Source organism: Herpailurus yagouaroundi, unplaced genomic scaffold (assembly GCF_014898765.1).
Source record: "Herpailurus yagouaroundi ecotype Mexico unplaced genomic scaffold, PumYag 428, whole genome shotgun sequence".
Taxonomy (NCBI): Eukaryota; Metazoa; Chordata; class Mammalia; order Carnivora; family Felidae; genus Herpailurus; species Herpailurus yagouaroundi.
The window spans coordinates 2,108,973-2,128,695 of record NW_024412645.1 but is presented as its reverse complement, the minus strand read 5'-3'; the positions used below and the strand labels follow the sequence as shown (position 1 = coordinate 2,128,695).

The 19,723-nt window shown below is 40.7% G+C and overlaps 1 protein-coding gene and 1 non-coding gene across 12 annotated transcripts in view; one reads left to right on the top strand and one right to left on the bottom strand.

The window, feature by feature from the left end:
- Positions 1 to 1,931: 1,931 nt before the first annotated feature.
- MTMR3 (myotubularin related protein 3) overlaps positions 1,932 to 19,723 on the top strand; it is a 149,680-nt gene continuing 131,888 nt past the window's right edge. For 5 of the 11 annotated variants that reach the window (XM_040463974.1, XM_040463969.1, XM_040463972.1 and 2 more), the window contains exon 1: positions 1,934 to 2,140. The gene's annotated coding sequence lies outside the window, so the exon portion shown is untranslated. Of the gene's footprint in view, positions 2,141 to 2,401; positions 2,498 to 19,723 lie in introns of those variants that run through there. The other 6 variants (XM_040463967.1, XM_040463965.1, XM_040463975.1 and 3 more) reach the window with 4 other exon arrangements.
- LOC121022694 (U6 spliceosomal RNA) lies at positions 8,452 to 8,559 on the bottom strand. Its single transcript, XR_005787060.1, has one exon. It is a non-coding gene; the product is annotated as a U6 spliceosomal RNA (small nuclear RNA).

Genomic DNA, 19,723 nt, shown 5'->3' with positions numbered 1-19,723 from the left:
GCCTATGGGCGGGCTGTCCTGGAGTCAGGTGCTAGTTTTAATCCAATCAGAGGCCACTCAACTATGGAACCCCATCCTTTAGCTTTTGCCTGAGTGGAGGCCTGGGTAGCAGGGCACGAATCTATAGGAGAGGAACCTGATGGGAACCTTGTTTTATCAGACAACAGGAGAAACAGGTGGGAAATCTCTTTGTCATTCATCTATTCTATGTATTTACTATTTCCTCTCTCAATCCATAAAGGCTATAATCATATAACAGAAAGGGAAAATCAGGACAGTAAAATATAAGTAAAAGTGCAAAGTTGAGGGGCACTTTGGTGGCTCAATAGGTTGAGCCTCGGACTTCAGCTCAGGTCATGATCTCAGGGTTGGTGGGTTCCAGCCCCATGTTCGGCCCCATGAAGCGCAGAGCCTGCTTCAGATTCTCTGTCTCCCTTTGTCTCTTTGTCCCTCCCCCATTCATGCTCTCTTTCAAAAGTAAGTAACATAAAAAAAAAAAAAAAAAAAAAAGAAAAAGAAAGAAAGTGCAAAGTTGAGGCGGGAGAAAAAACCATGGTTAATATGTGGACCACAGTGGCCAACAGTAAGGGTAGCACTGACTTCAGAATTAGCCTTGGGCTTTTGGGAAGACAAGGTGAAAAGATGCACAATCAGCTGCATAACACTAATTATCAGAAAGAAAGCTTATCTGATTCTGTGGAAATACAGCAAAGCCTTTCCTAACTTTGAACTCTAATGTAATTTTTTACTTGGGATTTTATTTCAGGTGACGATGCATGAAGGGCAGGGCAGTAGAGTCCAGTGCCAGAGAGCATAATTTTTGCCGTTTGGGTTTGAATTTTGCTTTAAGAGCATCTTATTCTGGGCTGTATTTTCTTCATTTCTAAAATGGAGATAATAGGAGCGCTTGGGTGGCTCAGTTAAGCCTCCGACTTCAGTTCAGGTCATGATCTTGCAGTTCATAGGTTCAAGAACACCCCCTCCCCCGCCCAGCTCAGAGCCTAGAGCCTGGTTCGGATTCTGTGTTTCACTCTCTCTCTCTCTCAAAAATAAACTTAAAAAAAAAATAAAAAAAAATGGAGATAATAGTATCTACCTAGTAAAGCTGTGAAGATTCAATTAGATGAATTGTATAACTGAAATTAGCTGTTAAGAAATTGCCCAATTTTTGCCATGCTCAGTTCAGGTGTGGGGATAGAGTGATGAATAAAATAATTTTATTTTCAAGTAGATTTTACATTGGAATGGGATAGAAAGACCATAAACATGAAAGATGGATAAATAATTGCTGTGGAAGAAATATAACAAATGCAAACATAAATTTCATCTGACTAGTTCTCTTGGCTACTTTCCAGAAAAGTCAAGGGTATACTGTTGAAATGCAACTCTGAAGTTAATCTGTTAGGGCCTAAAATAATTCTGTTCTGGCTTGTAGAATTCTTCTGCAGGCTGTTGGGAATAGGGTACAATTTTTGTTTGAAAACTCATTTGTTCCAGCTGAGCTTCAGCTGAAGCAGTTTGAAATTGTTTTCGGAGTAGAGACTTGAGCACACCATACTTATATGCATTATATTAAATTGGTTTTAGCTTCATCATAACTACAGGTGAAAAATACTACTATTCTATTTTATTGGTTAAGTAGAGTGAGGCTTTGTCTCTATCAGGGTTCTAAAGCAGGGAAACGATGCCTCCTCCAAATCTGTAGGACCACCATTGGTTTTTTTCTTTGCCTATTTCCCACCTGTTTCTGATTTCTTCACCTGGGCTCCTCCCCCCTCCCGCTGCGGAGGGCATTCAGCTCGCTTGCAGCCCCGCCTACCTCCCGGGGCGTGGCCATCGGTCCGGGCCCCGCCTTCGCCCAGCCCGCGAACGCCTGCCTTTTTTCCCTGACCGCGGATCGAGGGCCCGAGCGTGCGCGCGCGCCCCCGCTCGTGGCCCGGCTCGGCGTCAGGAGCGCGCTCTGTGTGGCCGCTGCCGCCATGTTGTTGTGGTTGTGAGAAGGCTGCGGCGGCAGCGAAGGAGCAGCCGGACGAAACGCTCCAGCGGCCCAGGCGCTGCCCCCCGCCGGCCCTGGCTGGGAGCCTAGTGGGGTGGCGGAGGAGGCCGTGCCGTGGCGGGCCTCGCCATGTCCTGCCGCCCGGTAAGAACGCTCCCCCCCCCCCCTCCTCCGGGGGTAAGGAGGGGCTGGAGGAGGGGCCGGCTTCGGCCCCGGCGCAGCGGCTGTCACCCTCTGAGGAGGCGGCGGCCCGTGGGGGGCTGGGGACGGCGTGCGTGGCCTGGGGAGGGGTGTCCTGGGCGGCGGCCGCGGCCGCCAGGGGGAGGCGTGGGGAGTGGGAGCGCAGTGGCCGGGCCCGGCTCGGCCCGACCCTCGGCGCGGGGGAGGCGGGGTCCCAGGCCCCGGCGGCCATCCCGGACTCGGTGCGGATGGGCCCATGGGTCTAGGGGTGTGAAATGCTACCCCGGGAGCTTCCGGGGAAGTGCTTGCGGACCCCGGGAGGTGAGTGTATGCCCCCCCCTTCCCCCGGTTCCCAACCGGGTCTGTGGGAGTCCACTGTGGCGAGAGGCCGGAGGTCGGGGCCAGCGGAGCCCCTGAGGCGAGCGGTAAGGGCCCGGGACTTGTGGGAAGGAGGAGTGGCCGACTGTGCAGCAGGGCATCCTCCTGACCTGGTAGTACTTGGGTGGGAAGGATGGTTCGGAGGCGGTTGAGAGCTCAGGAAACACTGGGTCAGACAGCTCCGCGAAAGATTGTTATTTCTCAATTGGAAATTCTGTTGCTTCGGACCCCTGCGATAATATTGTTGCTTGTACTTTGGGCTGGAAAACTTAGTTCAAAATAATGGGTTGAATTTTATAGGTGCTTTAATAAACTTCTCTGGGGTCTGGTAATCTCGTCAGTGAGTTTTGCACTTGATCTGTTGATGTTCAGGTGTGTCTTCACCAGCCTGAGGCCTAAATTCTTGATTGGTTTAATATCTTGACGTCCACTTTATCCGACGGAATCTAATTTTTCACAACAAAAAAACCGTGCATACTCTTCTAGTTGAGGTTCAACTTCGTTTTTCGTAATGTGGACGGTGATGCCATCCAAGGCTTGGGTTGAATTACACGAAATAATTTTTTACATTAAACATTTGTGATTTGTACTCGGAGAGGTGATAGGAACTTTATTCTTTCAGGTTAAAGGCTGTTTCTGTAGGGACAGAGACCCAAGTAGGGTGCATTGGTGGCATGCAGAAAGTCTTGCCTACTATAGCCTGTAACTTCGGTGGGTCACAGAGCTTACAGAATGACAGTTTTGAGTAAACCCAGTACAGTATGTGATATTAAACTAAATTTGGAGAGTTCCCGAATTTTAAATTGGCTGCCTGTGAAGGCCTCTTTTAGCTCTAATTACCTCCCTTATTTTCAGGTGACCCAGAGCAGTTCAAGTGACCAGCATAGTGGTACAGCCCTACTTGTAGTTAATAGCAAGCCATAGGAGAATCCATGTTTCTTAGCTTGTAGGCTAGGTTTTTTAGTTCAGTGGTTACCTAAACACGGTCGTCAGAAATAGTATGGACCATCTTAAATGTTGATTCCTAAGCTCCATGCAGGACCTGGTGAATAAAAATCTCTGTGGGTGGGGCATGGGAATCCATCCTTACAAAGCTCCATGAATGATTCTGGTCAGCCAGGTTTGTGAACCTGTGAAAGTCAGCTGTAGGTCACCTTTGGTATTCCAGAGCTTTTCCATTAATTAGGACTTCTGAGAGTGCTTTTAATTCTTTATAGAGCTTTAATTCTTACAGGGAAGAAGGGGAAGCCTGAGAAACCTAAATCTGAAAATTGAGCATCTCTTAAAATATAATGGATTTAGATAGGGGAATCAGATTTGTTGCCAGAAGTTAGTTGTGCAAGTCTTTGGGAACATACCTGATAAAATTAGGTGCTGCTTGACTGGAGGTGTATCTAGAGATGTATCAAAAGATCCATGGGGAAAAAAAGGAGACTGAGAGGCAGTAAGTTTACTTCTGGCTCACAAAGGACTTCATGGTATGTGCTTCCCAACGTCTCAACATCATGGTTGCTCCTAAACCATCTGACTCAGGTTTCTAGTAAAGTGAGGGTAGGGTGGATGAGTTACCAGTCATTTGAGATGATGAGGGTTGTGCACCAGGAAGGTTTATTGTGGATTGTGAAAAGTTCTTGAAACTTGCCCCAGTCCATGAGGAGTGGTCAAGTCAGTTTTTAAAGTTTATTTTGAGAGAGAGAGTGTGAGCATGCATGGGGAAGGGCAGAGAGGGAGAGAGAGAATCTGAAGCAGGCTCAGCAGTGACAGCTCAGAGCCAGATACAGAGCTTGAACCCATGAACTGTGACATCATGATCTGAGCTGAAACCAAGAGTCGGACGCTTCACCGACTGAGCCACCCAGGTGCTGCCCGGTAAAGTCAGTTTTTAATTCTTTTGTAGTTCTGATTAACACTTTCTGTGGTAAAAGTGGAATAGTGAATTACCCAAGAAATATTCATATTGCAGAGGGGGTGTGGTGAGGTTCTATTTAAGTTTGGAAGAATTGGCAGAAAATGTTGGTATAGTTATGTAGAGTAGTGAAGGAGTTTGGTAAATATCCTGTCAGGTCATGGACTAGTATTTTAGAGAAGTGTATCCAGTTGAGCAAAAGGCTCTTTCTGTTTTGTTTTCTTGGTGTCTTCAGTACCTAGCATAGTTCCTAATTTATATTGTGCTTTCAGATATTTGTTGAGCAAATGAATAGTATTTAAGATGGGGGAGAAAAAGTTATGGTGGTTGATAACAGGAGTTATTAAAAACTACGTGATACCTTGTATTGGATTAAAGAGCCAGGTTTGAGCTCATGTGGTTTGGAACTTTGCAATTCCTTCAAGAGGTTCTGTATTCTAGGGGCTCCTGGCTAGCTTAGTTGGTAGAGCATGCAACTCTTGATCTCAGGGCTGTAAGTTCGAGCCCCACATTGAGTATAGAGATTACTTAAAATCTTTACAAAACAGAAGCTCCCCCCCCCCCCTTTTTAAGACTGTCATTGTATACTACCCTGTCCCCCAGTTTTTGGGTCTTAAATGTGTCTTTTTTAGGTTTAGTAGCCCTTTTTAGTGACATTTTATTGGATGCAGAGACATTTAGGATAACAGGAAGCTGTAGATTGACAGATTCTGTGTCATTAATTGACTGTGGGACTGCTGTTAGGAGTGTCACTTCTCTGGATCTCTGTTTTCTCATCTATATGATTAAAGGCCTATACTTGTTGATCTCAAGTGGTTTCCTCAGCCAGATTCTGCAAGTCTTTTTATTAAAAAAATTTTTTTTAACGTTTATTTATTATTGAGAGACAGAGAGAGACAGCATGAGAATGGGAGAGGCAGAGAGAGAGGGAGACACAGAATCTGAAGCAGGCTCCAGGCTCTGAGCTGTCTGCACAGAGCCTGACACGGGGCTCGAACTCACAAACCGCGAGATATGACCTGAGCCGAAGTTGGGCACTTAACCGACAGCCATCCAGGAGCCCCTTTTTCTTTATTTCTTTTAAAAGAAATATTATGGACAGCTCTTTCTGCCCGTGGGTCCTGTCCTTGTACTTTAGTAAAATCACCTTTTTGTACCAAAAAACAAAAACAAATACATATTTTTTAAGTAAGCTCTACACTCAGCATGGGGCCTGAACTTGTGACCCCCAAGATCAACAGTTGCATGCTTTAACAGGTGTCCTTCTACAAATCTTTAATAATTTGTAATTATGTTACTTGGTATTCATCTTACATAGGCAGGTGAACTTTTTTAATTAAAAAAAAAACTAAGCCCAGCATGGGGCTCTGTGCTGACAGCTAAGAGCCTGGAGCCTGCTTCGAATTCTGTGTCTCCCTCTCTGCTCCTCCCCCGCTCATGCTCTGTCTCTCTCTCTCCTTCAAAAACAAACAAAAACATGAAATAAAAAGTAAAAAAAAACTTGAACATTTTTGGGTTTTATTTTTAGCTTATAGATTGTGGACATTGTCCTAAAGTGCTCTGAAAATTGAGTGCATGTTGCAAGTATTACGCAGAAACAACATGCTTATGCTGTTGTAATTCACTTAGTGTTGAAATCAAAATGGATTTCACATGAGGAACTTCATAATTTAGTGTGAAGCCACAAGATTAAGAATGGTTTGGGGAAGTTTGTGTAATTTATGTGCCTAGTTGTTTCTTAACAGACCACCCAATTCTGTAATTTTCTATGGTGAATTTATATGTAATTTTATAATCAGTGAAACATTCACTTAAGACAGAGTGTGAGATCAAATCCATACTGGATTCAAGTAGAATTTCTAATAGTTTTAGAGGCTACCAACATTAACATTCATTGCTGTTTTTAAGTCTTTATTTTGATACTAATATTGATACAGTGCTCTCCATTTCTGTATCTAGAAACTTTTTAAAAAGTTTATTTTTGAGAGTGTGTGAGTGAGTGGGGGAGGGGCAGAGAGGGAGACAGAGGATCCCTCTGTGCTGATAGAGAACCCCAAGTTGGGCTTGAACTTAGGAACCATGAAATCAGATGCTTAACTGACTGAGCCACCCAGGTGCCCCTGTATCTAGAAACTTTTAAAAAATATGTATTTTTTTTATTACATAAACTCTATGCCCAACGTAGGGCTCTCACTCAGGATCATGAGATGAAGAGTGGCATGCCTATTGAATGAGCCAGCCAGGTGCCCCTTGTATCTAGAAACTTAACATACCTTTTAAGTTCATATTTGTGTTAGATGTTCACAATGAAAATTGTAGCATGAGAACAGGTAGAGGAGTGAATCCTGGGTTCAGGCTTGAGTTGTGTTCCTTGTTAGCTGTGTTGTTTCTGGCAAGCCACATAACCCCTCTGAACTTTAATTCCCTCATTAATAAAAGGAAGAATAATCTTTTATTTAAAGTGGAATGGTGTATATGAAAAGCAGTCTAAAAAGTAAGGGTATGATATATTAGAATCCTATTTTATTTTCTTAGAAGAGTTGGCTTGTGGAGCAGTGGTAAACCTAGTATGTACTGTCAGGTGTAGAAATTACTAATGTCACCAACACGGTAACAGAAAAGATTTCTGCTTCTGTAGGCCTTTTAGCACTTGCATCCTGTATGCCAATAGGAATAGTCACAGTGTGACAGGAACTTGAGTGGGATTGGGAATGTCTCACAATTGTGCAAAGGTTTGCACTTGGAATAGATTTGCTTGATTTCACCCGTTTTGTTATATTGGAGCAGTGGTAGAAGGTGGTGGAAGGAGTTTAGTATACTGTGTGTGAAGTTCAGGACTATTTCTGGGTGGTAGGTGGCAACACCATTAGGGTAAAGATATCAATGTGGTGATCTTAGTTTAGTTTCAGAGAGAGAGAGGGAGGGAGAGAGAGAGGGAGAGAGAGAGAGAGAGAAAGAGAGGGAGAGAGAGGGAGGGAGACAGAGACAGAGACAGAGGCAGAGGCAGGCAGAGGCAGAGAATCCCAAGCAGGCTCCACACTGTCAGCATAGGGCCTTATGTGGGGCTAAATCTCACAACTGTGAGATCCTATCCTGAGCTAAAATCAAGAGTCTGACGCTTAACTGGCTGTGCCACCAAGGTGCCCCATCAATGTGGTGATCTAAAAATAAAGCATTAAAAGAAAAAAAAAAATCAGCACATTGCAAATGATAAATGTATTGATTTGAGAAACTTTTTATATGTTTATATACTGGGTTGCAACGCAAAAAATGTTTTTTCTTGAGTTGTTAAACTTTGAAGCAATTGCTTAGGAATATGGTATCTGGGCTTTGTAGTCAGGATGACTGTCTAAGATAGTAAAGCATAAAACAAATTAAAAACTGCAAGGAAATTATGAAGCTAGGTTAAATAAAAGCTGTTTTGTCAAGGGTAAGGTACCTTTTACCTCTGTTATAAAGTCTGTTTGATGAACAAAGGTAAGACATAGATTTATGCAAATGTTCTTAAGCAGTCTTTCCTTTTTTTTTAAATTTAATTTTTATTTTTTTAAAATTTACATCGAAATTAGCATACAGTGCAACGATGATTTCAGGAGTAGATTCCTTAGTGCCCCTCACTCATTTAGCCCATCTCCCCTCCCACAACCCCTCCCGTAACCCTCAGTTTGTTCTCCATATTTGAGTCTCTTCTGTTTTGTCCCCGTCCCTGTTTTTATATTATTTTTGTTTCCCTTCTGTTATGTTCCTCTGTTTTGTCTCTTAAAGTCCTCATATGAGTGAAGTCATATGATTTTTGTCTTTCTCTGACTAATTTCACTTAGCATAATACCCTCCAGTTCCATCCATGTAGTTGCAAATGGCAAGATTTCATTCTTTTTGATTGCCGAGTAATACTCCATTGTGTATATATACCACATCTTCTTTATCCATCCATCCATCCATGGACATTTGGGCTCTTTCCATACTTTGGTTATTGTTGATAGTGCTGCTAAAAAATATGGAACGCTTCACAAATTTGCGTGTCATCCTTGCGCAGGGGCTATGCTAATCTTCTCTGTAATCATTCCAATTTTAGTATGTGTGCTGCCGAAGTGAGCACTTAAGCACTCTTTCCTTAAATGACTACTTGGTAACTACAGAAGTATTGTCTTGATGCTGACTACTACAAAGTATCATCTTGAATATGTCCAGGCCTGGATCTATTTTGTACCTATTTTGTACCTATTTCACACAATATTTAGAATGATTTTATTATTAAAGATAGTAGCAAGTTTTCCTGATTTCCTCTGGGTTCTAAGTTTCCTTTTTTTTTTTAAATGTATGTTTATTAAAAAAAATTTTTTTTAATGTTAGTTTTTGAGGGAGAGGGACAGAGAGAGGGAGACACAGAATCTGAAGTAGGCTCTAAGCTCTGAGCTATTGGCACAGAGCCTGACGTGGGGCTTGAACCCACGAACTGTGAGATCATGATCTGAACCAAAGTTGGACACTTAACTGACTGAACCACCCAGGCACCCCTAAATGTATGTTTATTTTTGAGGGAGAAGGAGCGAGTGTGCATGTGAGCAGGGGAGGGGTAGATAGGAAGATAGAACTCTGAAGTGGGCTTGGGCTCCATGCTGACAGCAGAGAGCTGGATGAGGGGCTTGAAACTCACCAACCATGAGATCATGACCTGAGCTGAAGACACTTAACCAACTAAGCCACCTAGGTGCCCCCAAGTTTAATTTTTTAGTAGCTAATGCTTTTATAACTTAGTTCCAGAAGAGAAATATAAACTCATTTCATTCTCTAAATTATTCATAGATTGATAAGCTGGCAAAATAATAAGGAATTATCGTTATATTGATAAATTCTAACATATTTGGAAAGAATTGGTCTAAAGACAAAATGGCTAATTTAAAATAGGATAGTTCTTATTCTTTTGTTCTAAGCTTATTTTTCTATAATATAAATCTTTAATTGTAAAGTATTTAGACTGATTCCATAAATCTTATGGGGCCAAGTAGAGTGTTCATAAAGAGTTTTTTGGGGGGCACCTGGGCTCAGTTGGTGAAGCATCTGATTCTTGATCTTGGCTCAGGTCATGATCTCATGGTTGCTGAATTCTAGCCCCTGCATCTGGGCTCTGTGCTGACAGCACTGAGCCCGCTTGGGATTCTCTGTCTCCCTCTTTCTTCCCTCCCCCTCCCCCTCCCCCCCCCGCCATAAATAAATAAACAAACATTAAAACATTTTTGGAAGTGCTACAGGGTAACAATAAGGAATTTTAACTTAGTCTAATTTTTTTTTTTTTTAAATTTTTTTCAACGTTTATTTATTTTGGGGACAGAGAGAGACAGAGCATGAACGGGGGAGGGGCAGAGAGAGAGGGAGACACAGAATTGGAAACAGGCTCCAGGCTCCGAGCCGTCAGCCCAGAGCCTGACGCGGGGCTCGAACTCATGGACCGCGAGATCGTGACCTGGCTGAAGTCGGACGCTTAACCGACTGGGCCACCCAGGCGCCCCAACTTAGTCTAATTTTTAAAAAAAGTTTATTTATTTTGAGAGAATGTGCATGAGCAGGGGAGGGGCAGAGAGAGAGAGAGAGAGAGAGAGAGAGAGAGAGAGAGAGAATATCCCAAGCAGGCTCCTTGCTGTCAGTGCAGAGCCCCATGCAGAGCTCGAACTCAGGAACTGAGATCAGGACCTGAGCTGAAACCAAGAGTCAGGCATTTAACTGAGCCAACCAGGTACCACTTATTATTTTTATTAATTTTTTAAAACGTTTATTTTTTGAGAAAAAGTGCAAGTGGGGGAGGGGTAAAGAGAGGGTGACACAATCTGAAGCAGGCTTAGGTTCTGAATTGTCAGCACAGAGCCTGATGCAGGCCTTGAACCCATAAACCTCGAGATCGTGACCTGAGCCAAAGTTGGATGCTCAACTGACTGAGCCACCTAGGCGCCCCTAATTTAGTCTAATTTTTAATTTCAAAATCAGGTTGTTATTTCTGATTATGAAAGCTGTAAGTACATATTCAGTGTGTGTGTGTGTGGGGGGAACCCTACAAAAAACAAAATTGAGATAACTCAGGACAATGAAATAGAGATAACCCATAATTCCACTTAAATGTGATGTTTGGTATTTTCCTTTTTTCTTATACATTATCTACTGAATACTTAAAAAGAACAACTTTCCATGTCAAATTGATGTTCTGTTCATGGTTACTTAGTGTTCTGTGATACAGATGCATCATAGTGTACAACAGTTTCCCATTAATGGACATTTTCAATTTTTCTCTTAAAACAGTGCTGTCATGAATTCTTTTGGACCTTTTTTATACAATTGTGCTACCATTTCCATAGGCTAAATTTCTAAAAGTGGGCTTACATGGTCAAAGGGTTTGTGTGCTAAAAAAATTTTTTTTAAAGATTTTTATACTTATATATTATTGTTTCATAATTTTTTAATTGAGGCTTCACTTTCTTAGGGCAGTTTTAGGTTCACATAAAGATTGAGGGGAAGTTACAGAGATTTCTCACATACTTTCTTGCCAGCACACATGCATAACCTCTTCCATTTTCAGCATCTTCCACCAGAGTGGCACATTTGTTAACAATTGATGATGTGACATTGACACATCATAATCACCCAAAGGCCATAGTTTACTTTCTTAGTGTTGTGCATTCTATGGGTTTTTACAAGGTATATGACATGACATCGTAAAGACTATTTTCACTGCCTTAAAGATCTTATGTACTCCACCTATTCATTGCTCCTTTCTGCCCCCAAATGCTGGCAGGCAACTACTGATCTTTATACTGTCTCCCCCCAAAATTTTTTTTATGTTTATTTTTGTGGGGGGCGAGAGGCAGAGAGAGAGAGAGAGAGAGGGAGACACAGAATCTGAAGCAAGCTCTAGGCTCCAAGCTGTCAGCACAGAGCCTAATGTGGGGCTGGAACCCATGAACTTCAAGAATGCTTAACTGACTGAGCCACCCAGGTGCCCTGGGTACATTCAGATTTAAAATGCACTTGGGGCGCCTGGGTGGCTCAGTCAGTTGAGTTTCCGACTTTGACTCAGGTCATGATCTCACAGTTCACAGGCTCTGTGCTGACAGCTGGGAGCCTGGAGCCTGCTTCTATTCTGTCTTCCTCTCTCTCTGCCCCCTCCTGCTCGCACTGTCTCTGTCTCTCAAAAATAAACATTAAAAATTTTTTGAATGTATTCAAGGTGTCCTATAGATAGGATGTCTATTAAAACATTAATGTTTTTCATTTTTTTTTTTTTTTATATCTGAGGGAGAGAGAGACCGTGTGAGCAGGGGGAGGGGCAGAGAGATGGAGACAGAATCTGAAGCAGGCTCCAGGCTTTGAGCTGTCAGCAAGGAGCCTCACGCGGGGCTCGAACTCAGTGAGATCGTGACCTAAGCCAAAGTTGGATGCTTAACCGATTGAGCCACTCAGGGACCCACGATGTCTATTTTAAAGTCCCACCAATAGGGTGCCTGGGTGGCTCAGTTGGTTAAGCGTCCTGCTTCAGCTCAGGTCATGATCTCGTGGTTTGTGAGTTCCAGTTCCAGTCCCGCGTTGGACTCTGTGCTGACCCCTAGGATCCTGGAGTCTGCTTTGGATTCTCTATCTCCCTCTCTCTCTGCCTCTTCCCCGCTCATGCTCTGTCTGTCTGTCTGTCTGTCTGTCTCTCTCTCTCTCTCTCTCTCTCAGAAATAAATGAAACGTTAAAATAACAAAGTTCTACCAACAGTATTTTAGTGTCCAGTTCCTCATATTCTTGCTAGTGATTTATTATCTTTTAATTTGTTGGTGGGAATTTAACATAGTTTGGGAATAGTTTTCCTTTTGTTCTTTTTTCAGCATCGGATCTTAGCCTCTACAGTTTAACTCTGTGGAAGGGGCAAGTAAAAATGAAAGTGCAGTGACAGAATAGTCCAGTGGTCTCTAAACTTTTTGATCCTCTCAATAGCAAAAAAATTTTGAGCATTAATCCTCAATCCTGAAGTATTTAATTTACATAAAATATGTATGGTAACAGGTTATTGTGTACCTTATAAAATATAAACAAAGAATTATCAAGGATGAGCATTAAAAATAAAATTCAAACATTTTTATTCTTTCCCCCATGGAGTATATTGGATGTTCCTTGGTGGTATATTTTACTTTGCTTTGGATATCACTGCTTTAGACTCTTAAGATTTAATGTTGGGCCTTTATCTATGATTGTTTTTGGGCATTTCCTCTGGTTCTGCAGATGGTCCAGCCTAATTGGATTATGATAGTCTTTAAAGCGTTCCATGCATTTGAGAGTCATATCTGCAATAAGGGCAAACAAACGTTGTTCAAAGTACAGTTTTTTTTTTTTTTAATTTTTTTTTTTCCAACGTTTATTTATTTTTGGGACAGAGAGAGACAGAGCATGAACGGGGGAGGGGCAGAGAGAGAGGGAGACACAGAATCGGAAACAGGCTCCAGGCTCCGAGCCATCAGCCCAGAGCCTGACGCGGGGCTCGAACTCACGGAGCGCGAGATCGTGACCTGGCTGAAGTCGGACGCTTAACCGACTGCGCCACCCAGGCGCCCCCAAAGTACAGTTTGATAACCTTTTGTCGTTGTTGAGGTAGTTGAATTCGAAAAGGGAAAATCATAGAATAGGAAACAATCTAAGTAGTCTATTCCTCTTAGATTTGAAGAACTGGTATTGTGTAAGGTATATTTTAAAATGTGCTTTATGGGAAGTGGTTTGGTTATAACATAGCTCTGTTTTCTAAGAGCTTAGAGACTGAGGGAAGGGATGAATAATTGCTACTTTGCTTGTGAAGTACCACAATTAACATGTCACTGTAACTCCATTTGGAAGAGCCTGAACCTTTAACTTTTAAAAAGTGCTTTATTGGGCTGAAACTTTCTATGGTGAATCTTCGATTAAAAACTAACTTTATATGCTAAGCGAAATTAGAGAAAGACAAGTATCTTATGACTTCACTCATATGAGGACCTTAAGATACAAAACAGATGAACATAAGGGAAAGGGAAGCAAAAATAATATAAGAACAGGGAGGGGGACAAAACATAAGAGTCTTAAATATAGAGAACAAACAGGGTTGCTGGAGGGGTTGTTGGGCAGGGGGATGGGCTAAAGGGTAAGGGGCTTAAGGAATCTACTCCTGAAATCATTGTTGCACCATATGCTAACTAACTTGGATGTAAATTATAAAAAATAAATAAATTACAGAAAGTAAAAAAAAAAAAAAAAAGTAACTTTATTAAGTTTGAATAAGTTGCTTTTGATTTGTGCCCCCTCGCACCAAGTTATGAAATCAGGAAGTGGTGCTTTTTGTATTAGAAAGATGAGTCTCCCTTTGTCCTCCCATCCTGGGGAACTTAATTTCATTTATTTCATACAGGTAGGTCATTGTCAGAGAAAGATAATATTAAGGTCTTAGAGATTGTGAAAAGCAAACTCGTGTGATTATTTTTTGCCAGCTGAAAGAAATGAGATAATTTATATTGAAGATGATTGCTGTATATAGTACTTTGGAAAAAAGGCTAGGTATCTCTTTTTAAACCTTATGATTTACAAGGTGCTTTCAAGTGTATTCTTAGACCCTCAAGGATTTAAGAGCATAATTTAATGAGTGATGATTTCCATTCCTTTGAGGCTACATGCATTGTGTTTGACATCATCTTTAAAGAGGTAGACTGTAAGCCCTACAGAAATAAGTATTGATGGCTGTTCTCCCTCATTCCCCAGCACTTATATAATGCCCAGTACATAGTAAACTATTAATGTTTATGGACTGTTTAAACTCTTACATATTTTTTACACGTGTAAATAAGTAATAGTGTTATAAAACCTATAGTTAAAATTTTCTCTAGTTCTTTTATCTGATGTGCACAGAAAATTTTTTTTTTGGGGGAGAGGGCATTAATTTTACGTTAGCCTTTCATAGATCTTATTTTTTTATTTTTTTTTCAGCCTTTCAGATATTTTACCTTCTCCTAAGGATAGTATCAAGGCGACAGAAAAATCAGTCTTGATTTAATTCCTTTTACTATGTGTGTCCTTTTTACTGCCAAGATCTGTATGCGTGTGTGTATGTGAGAGCTTTATGCAGTGGGTTGCTACTTAAAAAGGAAACATTAGTCTGTCTTTGGGTATATAGTGGTTCTTGAAACATGGACTCCGTGGTTTGCCATGGGGTGAATGAAAAGGAGCACATGTGATTTTTCTCATTTGTCTCATTACTCTCCAGTTCCATATTATATGTGGTTTTGGCTTGGAAAACACTGAAGAAAATTAGTCTTCCAAAGAACTAGTATGTTTTTTCCCTTGTGTTCAGGCATACCTAAAATCTTGTTTAGTTAGTTAACTAATATATTTTTATAAATAAGAGGGAGAGACCTTGGAAAGATAAGAATAGAAATACTGTGACTAATTTCTGGCTAGTGGGATAGTATAGCTGTTTTCTGCTTCCTATCCTTCTGTAGTTTTCCAATTTTCTAGGAGCATGCAGTACTCTTATGATTAGGAAAAACTGCTATTTTAAAGTGCATTTTAATGTCTTTAGCTTTCATTGAGTGTCTTATGAGGGTTTAAATCATAGTCACCAGTGAGAAAGTGGGTAGTTAACTGGCTCCAGTTCCTAAGCATGGTGGCAGTTGTAGGAAGTGGTAGGGGAAGACTGGGGCAAACTTATTTGAATTTTTTCACTGTAAACTCCATTATGACTGAGATTGCATTTTGATCAAATTTAAACACAAGACCTCCATCTAATTTTCTTCTTGCTGATGAGCTTGTTTGAGAATTATGAATGATGCTTTGAAAGGAAAAATCAGATTCTGTGAATCCTAAACACAGGACTCACCTGAATTCCCACTTCTGCTGACTTGCCAGGTGGACTTGAACAAGTTCTGTAGTGGTGTGTGTGTGTGTGTGTGTGTGTGTGTGTGTGTGTGTGTGTGTATGTTGTAAATATCAAGTGGGATTATAGCAACTCAGAAGTGATAGGATTTTTATGTGTGTAATTTGAACTGGAGGTTTGTTTATTTTAAGATCTTATTTTTAAGTAATCTCTGTACCTGGTATGGGGCTTGAACTTAGAACATGTGGCTCTTGATCTTGGGGTTTTATCAACTGAGCCAGCCAGGTGCTCTAGAACTGGAGGATATTTAGATAAATGACTTTTATGAGGATGTAGTCTCTTTGGGGTTTCGGTATTAATATACAGCTGGAAGTTGAGCCACTGTAAGTTTATATACTAATCATGATATTTTAGGAAGATCTATGTAATATATATCCTTTAGGGTTTAAGTGATTAGATAGAGCCTATCAGTGTGTGTTCTTAGTTTTCTGCACATTAAATTTTAGATTTCTGGGATAAGGCATTTGTACTTATCTATTTATTTTTTTAAAGAGTAAGATTAAAATTGAAGAGACATCAAGGCAATAAAGGTAGGTACTAAAGTTCATGGGGGCTTTTTAGTTACAAGTTTTATAGCAAAGACTAACAAGCCTGTCCAAAAAAAACACCAAAAACCCTATAGAAGTCTACAAAGCCAATTCTCCTCTGTTCCTAAATTCCATACCCTGCCTTTCCTTTTTTGAATGTAAAATTTAGGGCACCTGGGTGGCTGTTGGTTAAGCATCTGACTTCAGCTCAGGTCATGGTCTTGCAGTTCTTGAGTTTGAGCCCTGCATCAGGGTCTCTGCTGTCAGCATAGAGCCTGCATCAGATCTTCTGTCCTCCTCTCTCTCTGCTTCTCCCCTGCTCACTCTCTCTCAAAAAATGAACATTAAAAAAAATTAAGATTTAAATATTTCAAAAATTCAGAAAAGTAGAGAATAATTTAACAAATGCCATGTACTTAATAGGTGTTGATTTAGATTTGACATCTTGTTAGATTTGTCTGAAGGTGTGTTTATGTATTTTTTAATAATTTTTTTAATGTTTATTCATTTTTGAGAAACAGAGCATGGGTGGGGGAGGGGCAGAGAGAATGAGACAGAATGGTAGGCTCCAGGCTCTGAGCTGTCAGCACAGAGCCCGATGTGAGGCTCAAACTCCTCAACTGCAAGATCATGACCTGAGCTGAAGTCAGACACTTAACTGACTGAACCACCCAGGTGCCCCATAGGTATACCCATTTTTAAAGACTATGTGGTAATTAATTAATTTTTAATTTTTTTGTATTTAATTTTAAAACATTTATTTAATTTTGAGAGAGAGAGGCAGGAAGGGAGGGAGAGAGAGAATCCCAAGTAGGCTCCGCACTGTCAGTGCAGAGCCTGATGTGGGCTTGAACTCGTGAGATCATGACCTGAGCCAAAATCAGGAGTTGGACACTTAACTGACTGAGCCACCCAGGTGCCCCTGAAACTTTTTAAAGTTTATCCGTACACCCAGTGTGGGGCTCAGTACCTCAAGATCAAGAGTTGCATGTTCCACCACCTGAGCCAGCAAGGTAACCCCTGTGTAGTTTTTTTTTGTTTTTTAAACTTTTTATAGACACACTACAATTATCCTAGTCCCTTACTAATTGACAGCTAGGGAAATTTTTTTTTTTTTTTTTGCTTTTTTTAAATTCTCAGAAGTGTTGTCTGTAATGGATAGTCTTTTTTTTTTTTTTCAACGTTTTTTATTTATTTTTGGGATAGAGAGAGACAGAGCATGGACGGGGGAGGGCCAGAAGAGAGGGAGACACAGAATCGGAAACAGGCTCCAGGCTCCGAGCCATCAGCCCAGAGCCTGACGCGGGGCTCGAACTCACGGACCGTGAGATCGTGACCTGGCTGAAGTCGGACGCTTAACCGACTGCGCCACCCAGGCGCCCCTGTAATGGATAGTCTTGTACTTTATACTTTTGAACAACAAGATGATTTCAACAGAAGTAGTTCTGTGGAATAAATTCTTGGAGAATAGAATTGCATGTAATAAATATTGAGCTTTTATATTAAAGCTAAACCAATATGCATATTTGTGACTTTCTTATTCCTGGTCTGTTCATTTAGGTCTGTTCAAAATTGGTGCTATGTATGAGATACTGAGATGGATAGTTTCCTGGTATACAGACTAATACATTAAAATTGCATTGTAGAGGGGCACCTGGTCAGCTCAGTGGGTAGAGTATGCAACTCTTGAGCTCGGGCGTATGAGTTCACACACCACATTGGGCATACAGCTTATTTAAACAAAAAACTGCGTAGTAGAGACTAAGAAGAGTCTCAGCTTTATGTAGATAAGGCACACAAAGCTGAGATTGGGAAATGGTTTTGGTTTTGTTAGCCAGGACAGAAGATCGAAGATTCAAAGACAGATTTGTAAAGTGTGTTGAGTACGAATTGTTGAAATCAAATGATTAAGGTGTTTGAATTTTCTTTTACTCTTTGTACTGAGCTCTTTCTTGAGATCAAAGGAAATTTTGGGGAAGATCTGTCTAGTGGCACTGTGCATAATTGGGAGCAGGCGAAGATTGGAAAACAGTGAAGAATTTGTACTGTACATAAAATTCAGTAACAAGGACCTGAATTGAGGTGGTGGGCAAGGTGGTAATTCAGATGACCAGATTAAAGTAAAAGATTTAGTTGACATGCTGAAGGAAATAGGCAAACATTTGTGAACTAGTTGAATGGGAAGTAAGCAAGAATTCAAAGTTGGTGGGTTTTGGGTCTTGGTGAATAGTGATAGTACAGAAATGTGAAATTGGGAGGAGGAGCTGGTTTTGGGAAAGGACTAAAATGAAATCCTTCACAGATTTAACATTGAGACCAGGGATATACAAGTAAAAATGTCCTGCAGGAGTTTGGAGATACAGAATTTGAGGTAGAAGAAGGGTAGGTAGGCCTTACCTGGATGTGATCTTGAACCTAGAAGAGTCAAAGATTGACTTTTAGGGGGTGGTGGAAGAAGATAAATTAAAACTTTTAAATTAGGTTAATGAGGCACAGTGGAAGCAGAGAAGAGAGGATTTACAAATTAAGCGATAATCAGTTAAGTTTGAGTGAAATGAGAGAAAATGAGGGCTAAGGAAATAACTGGATTTGGTGATTCATACTAGTCATTGATCATAATTCTTTTAGATTAATTTTAGCATAGTAAAGGGCTGAGGGTGAGTGGGAGATGAGACAGCATATATAGAACCAGTGCTGGGGCACCTTCTGAATCTGACTTCTGATTTCAGCTCAGGTCATGATCTCATGGTTTGTTAAGTTTGAGACTTGTGTTTCTTGTTAAGTTTGAGACTTGGGATTCTCTGTCTTCCTCTCTGTCTGCAACCTCGCTCACTCTCTTGCTCGCTGTCTCGCTTGCTCTCTTGCAAGTGAATTAAAAAAAAAAAAAAGGGCCAGTGCTGGTCAGTAGAACTTCCTCTGATGATACTTCTGACATTCAATCAGTATCTGCACTCTCTAGTACATATTGAGCATTTGAAATTTGGCTACTTTGACCAACGAACTAAATTTAGCTGTATATGGCTAGTGGCTGTCATGTTGGATAGCATGGATTATGGACTCAGTGAAGCAGATGTAGATTAAGCCATTGGAAGAAATCTCCGGATAAAATAGATGCATTTAGTTACCTAAAAATTTGTTGCAATGCAATCAAAATGTTGTTGGAATTATATATTCTAGTGCAAACCAGATTTTTACATTTTTATTTTTTTTGTGTTCAGTGTTGGCAATAATTGATAATTCTTACCAGTGTATAAGAGCAACATTAAAGAATGTAATTTTAAGACAATTATGGTCTGAAATCTCTTCGTGGTGTTTTTTTTCTTGTCTGGAAAAAAGTTGCAATTCAAATTTTACTGATGATGTAATACTTATTGAGACATTTTGGGTCTATGCTTTTTTCAACTAAAAGTAACAAATTTCTACCTTAGAAATCTCATTGGGGACTCTTAACCATCAATTTGTTCTCTATAATTATCAGAGAGGTAGGGGGATGGGTGAAATAGGTGATGGATTTTAAGGAGTGCATTTGAAATAAAAGCTTAAATTTGTTTTATTTTTTCGAGAAAAAAGAAATCTCACTGAGAGAGGGAATACCAGCTATACTTTAAAATAAATCAATATTTAGATATTTTATTGCTTGAGAAATGGTTTGCTTTGAGAATGATTTATGGGTTAAATTTGAGTATTTGGTAGTGTTGAGAGAATGTTTCTTTCTTTTTTTTTTTTTTTTTTAATGTTTTATTCTTGAGAGAGCGCGCACAAGCAGGGGAAGGGCGGGGGGGGGGGGGGGAAAAAAAGAGTAGTGGGGGTTGGT